The following is a 5,000-nucleotide window of genomic DNA, read 5'->3' as shown; positions in this document are numbered from 1 at the left end:
TGTCTGTCTGTGTCTCTGCCCATCTCTCTCTGTCACTGTCTCTGTCTGTCTCTGTCTCTGTCTGTCTATGACCCTGTCTGTCTCTGTCTGCCACTGTCTCTCTTTGTCTCTGTATCTGTCCGTCTCTGTCTGTCTCTGTCTGTCTCTGCCTGTCTCTGTCTCTGTCTGTCTCTGTCTGTCTCTGTCTGTCTCTGTCTGTCTCTGTCTGTCTCCGTCCGTCTCTGTCTGTCTCTCTCTGTCTCTGTCTCTGTCTCTGACTCTGTCCCTGTCCCTGTCTCTGTCGCTGTCTCTGTCTCTGTCTCTGTCTCTATCTCTGTCCGTTTCTGTCTCTGTATCTGTCTCTGCCTCTGTCTCTGTCTCTGTCTCTGCCTCTGTCTCTGTCTCTGTCTCTGTCTCTGCCTCTGTCTCTGTCTGTCGCTGTCTCTGTCTCTGTGTGTCACTGTCTGTCTCTGTCTCTGTCTGCCTCCGTCTCTGTCTCTGTCTCTGTCTGTGTCTGTGACTGACTCTGTCCCTGTCTGTCTCTGTCTTTGTCTGTCCCTGTCTCTGCCTGTCTCTGTCTCTGTCTGTCTCTGTCTCTGTCTGTCTATGTCCCTGTCGGTCTCTGTCCCTGTCTCTGTTTCTGACTCTGTCCCTGTCTCTGTCGCTGTCTCTGTCTCTGTCTCTGTCTCTGTCGCTGCCTCTGTCTCTGTCTCTGTCTCTGTCTCTGTCTCTGTCTCTGTCTCTGCCTCTGTCTGTCTATGTCTCTGTCTTTCTCTGTCTCTGTCTGTCCCTCTCTCTCTCTCTGTCTCTGTCTCTGTCTGTCGCTGTCTCTGTCTCTGCCTGTCTCTGTCTGTGTGTGTCTCTGTCTATCTCTGTCTGTCTCTGTCTGTCTCTGTCTGTCTCTGTCTCTGTCTCTGTCTCTGTCCCTGTCTCTGTTTCTGTCTCTGTCTCTGTCTCTGACTCTGTCTCTGTCTCTGTCTCTGTCTCTGTCCCTGTCTCTGTCTCTGTCTCTGTCTCTGTCTCTGTCTCTGTCTCTGTCTCTGTCTCTGTCTCTGTCTCTGTCTCTGTCTCTGTCTCTGCCTCTGTCTCTGTCTGCCTCCGTCTCTGTCTCTGTCTCTGTCTGTGTCTGTGACTGACTCTGTCCCTGTCTGTCTCTGTCTTTGTCTGTCCCTGTCTCTGCCTGTCTCTGTCTCTGTCTGTCTCTGTCTCTGTCTGTCTATGTCCCTGTCGGTCTCTGTCTCTGTCTCTGTCTCTGACTCTGTCCCTGTCTCTGTCGCTGTCTCTGTCTCTGTCTCTGTCGCTGTCTCTGTCTCTGTCTCTGTCTCTGTCTCTGTCTCTGTCTCTGTCTCTGTCTCTGCCTCTGTCTGTCTATGTCTCTGTCTCTGTCTCTGTCTCTGTCTCTGTCTCTGTCTCTGTCTCTGTCTCTGTCTCTGTCTCTGTCTCTGTCTCTGTCTCTGTCTCTGTCTCTGTCTCTGTCTCTGTCTCTGTCTCTGTCTCTGCCTCTGTCTGTGTCTCTGTGTGTCTCTGTCATTTCTGTCTCTGTCTCTGTCTCTGTCTCTGACTGACTCTGTCTCTGTCTGTCTCTGTCTCTATCTGTCTATGTGGCTGTCTGCCTCTGTCTGCGACTGTCTCTGTTTGTCTCTGTCTCTGTCTATATCTGTCTCTGTCTGTCGCTGTCTCTGTCTCTGTCTGTCGCTGTCGGTCTCTGTCTCAGTCTCTGTCGCTGTCTGTCTCTGTGTGTCACTGTCACTTCTGCCTCTGTCTCTGTCTCTGACTGACTCCGTCTCTGTCTCTGTCTCTGTCTGCGTCTGCCTGTCTCTGTCCCTGTCTCTGTCTCTGTCTCTGACTGACTCTGTGTCTGTTTCAGTCTCTGACTGACTCTGTCTCTGTCTGTCTCTGTCTGTCTGTGTCTCTGCCCATCTCTCTCTGTCACTGTCTCTGTCTGTCTCTGTCTCTGTCTGTCTATGACCCTGTCTGTCTCTGTCTGCCACTGTCTCTCTTTGTCTCTGTATCTGTCCGTCTCTGTCTGTCTCTGTCTGTCTCTGCCTGTCTCTGTCTCTGTCTGTCTCTGTCTGTCTCTGTCTGTCTCTGTCTGTCTCTGTCTGTCTCCGTCCGTCTCTGTCTGTCTCTCTCTGTCTCTGTCTCTGTCTCTGACTCTGTCCCTGTCCCTGTCTCTGTCGCTGTCTCTGTCTCTGTCTCTGTCTCTATCTCTGTCCGTTTCTGTCTCTGTATCTGTCTCTGCCTCTGTCTCTGTCTCTGTCTCTGCCTCTGTCTCTGTCTCTGTCTCTGTCTCTGCCTCTGTCTCTGTCTGTCGCTGTCTCTGTCTCTGTGTGTCACTGTCTGTCTCTGTCTCTGTCTGCCTCCGTCTCTGTCTCTGTCTCTGTCTGTGTCTGTGACTGACTCTGTCCCTGTCTGTCTCTGTCTTTGTCTGTCCCTGTCTCTGCCTGTCTCTGTCTCTGTCTGTCTCTGTCTCTGTCTGTCTATGTCCCTGTCGGTCTCTGTCCCTGTCTCTGTTTCTGACTCTGTCCCTGTCTCTGTCGCTGTCTCTGTCTCTGTCTCTGTCTCTGTCGCTGCCTCTGTCTCTGTCTCTGTCTCTGTCTCTGTCTCTGTCTCTGTCTCTGCCTCTGTCTGTCTATGTCTCTGTCTTTCTCTGTCTCTGTCTGTCCCTCTCTCTCTCTCTGTCTCTGTCTCTGTCTGTCGCTGTCTCTGTCTCTGCCTGTCTCTGTCTGTGTGTGTCTCTGTCTATCTCTGTCTGTCTCTGTCTGTCTCTGTCTGTCTCTGTCTCTGTCTCTGTCTCTGTCCCTGTCTCTGTTTCTGTCTCTGTCTCTGTCTCTGACTCTGTCTCTGTCTCTGTCTCTGTCTCTGTCCCTGTCTCTGTCTCTGTCTCTGTCTCTGTCTCTGTCTCTGTCTCTGTCTCTGTCTCTGTCTCTGTCTCTGTCTCTGTCTCTGTCTCTGCCTCTGTCTCTGTCTGCCTCCGTCTCTGTCTCTGTCTCTGTCTGTGTCTGTGACTGACTCTGTCCCTGTCTGTCTCTGTCTTTGTCTGTCCCTGTCTCTGCCTGTCTCTGTCTCTGTCTGTCTCTGTCTCTGTCTGTCTATGTCCCTGTCGGTCTCTGTCTCTGTCTCTGTCTCTGACTCTGTCCCTGTCTCTGTCGCTGTCTCTGTCTCTGTCTCTGTCTGTGTCTCTGTCCCTGTCTCTGTCTCTGTCTCTGTCTCTGTCTCTGTCTCTGTCTCTGTCTCTATCTCTGTCTCTGTCTCTGTCTCTGTCCCTGTCCCTGCCTGTCTCTGTCTCTGTCTCTGTCTCTATCTCAGTCTCTGTCTCTGTCTCTGTCTCTGTCTCTGTCTCTGTCCCTGTCTCTGTCTCTGTCTCTGTCTCCGTCTCCATCTCCGTCTCTGTCTCTGTCTCTGTCTCTGTCTCTGTCTCTGTCTCTGTCTCTGTCTCAGTCTCTGTCTCTGTCCCTATCTCTGTCTCTGTCTCTGTCACTGCCTGTATCTGTCTCTGTCTGTCGCTGTCTCTGTCTCTGTCTGTCTCTGTCTGTGCGTGTCTCTGTCTCTGTCTCTGCCGCACACTCTGTCTCTGTCTCTGTCTATCTCTGTCTCCGTCTGTCACTGTCCCTGTCTCTGTTTGTCTCTGTCTGTGTGTGTCTCTGTCTCTGTCTCTGTCTGTCGCTGTCGGTCTCTGTCACAGTCTCTGTCTCTGTCTGTCTCTGTGTGTCACTGTCATTTCTGCCTCTGTCTCTGTCTCTGACTGACGCCGTCTCTGTCTCTGTTTCTGTCTGCGTCTGCCTGTCTCTGTCTCTGTCTTTGCCTCTGTCTCTGCCTCTGTCTATGTCTCTGCCTCTGCCTCTGTCCGTTTCTGTCTCTGTCTCCGTCCCTGTCTCTGTCTCTGCCTCTGTCTCTGTCTCTGTCTCTGTCTCTATGTGTGTCCGTTTCTGTCTCTCTCTCTGTCTCTGTCTCTGTCTCTGTCTCCGTCTCCGTCTCTGTCTCTGTCTCTGTCTCTGTCTCTGTCTCTGTCTCTGTCTCTGTCCCTGTCTCTGTCTCTGTCTCTGTCACTGCCTCTATCTGTCTCTGTCTGTCGCTGTCTCTGTCTCTGCCTGTCTCTGTCTGTGTGTGTCTCTGTGTGTCTCTGTCTCTGTCTGTCGCTGTCGGTCTCTGTCTCAGTCTCTGTCGCTGTCTGTCTCTGTGTGTCACTGTCACTTCTGCCTCTGTCTCTGTCTCTGACTGACTCCGTCTCTGTCTCTGTCTCTGTCTGCGTCTGCCTGTCTCTGTCTCTGTCTCTGTCTCTGTCTCTGACTGACTCTGTGTCTGTTTCAGTCTCTGACTGACTCTGTCTCTGTCTGTCTCTGTCTGTCTGTGTCTCTGCCTATCTCTCTCTGTCACTGTCTCTGTCTGTCTCTGTCTCTGTCTGTCTATGACCCTGTCTGTCTCTGTCTGCCACTGTCTCTCTTTGTCTCTGTATCTGTCCGTCTCTGTCTGTCTCTGTCTGTCTCTGCCTGTCTCTGTCTCTGTCTGTCTCTGTCTGTCTCTGTCTGTCTCTGTCTGTCTCTGTCTGTCTCCGTCCGTCTCTGTCTGTCTCTCTCTGTCTCTGTCTCTGTCTCTGACTCTGTCCCTGTCCCTGTCTCTGTCGCTGTCTCTGTCTCTGTCTCTGTCTCTATCTCTGTCCGTTTCTGTCTCTGTATCTGTCTCTGCCTCTGTCTCTGTCTCTGTCTCTGCCTCTGTCTCTGTCTCTGTCTCTGTCTCTGCCTCTGTCTCTGTCTGTCGCTGTCTCTGTCTCTGTGTGTCACTGTCTGTCTCTGACTCTGTCTGCCTCCGTCTCTGTCTCTGTCTCTGTCTGTGTCTGTGTCTGTGACTGACTCTGTCCCTGTCTGTCTCTGTCTTTGTCTGTCCCTGTCTCTGCCTGTCTCTGTCTCTGTCTGTCTCTGTCTCTGTCTGTCTATGTCCCTGTCGGTCTCTGTCCCTGTCTCTGTTTCTGACTCTGTCCCTGTCTCTGTCGCTGTCTCTGTCTCTGTCTCTGTCTCTGTCTC

This window comes from Megachile rotundata, chromosome 13 (genome assembly GCF_050947335.1).
Source record: "Megachile rotundata isolate GNS110a chromosome 13, iyMegRotu1, whole genome shotgun sequence".
Classification (NCBI taxonomy): domain Eukaryota; kingdom Metazoa; phylum Arthropoda; class Insecta; order Hymenoptera; family Megachilidae; genus Megachile; species Megachile rotundata.
The sequence above is the reverse complement of the archived record's forward strand: the minus strand, read 5'-3'. Positions refer to the sequence as shown.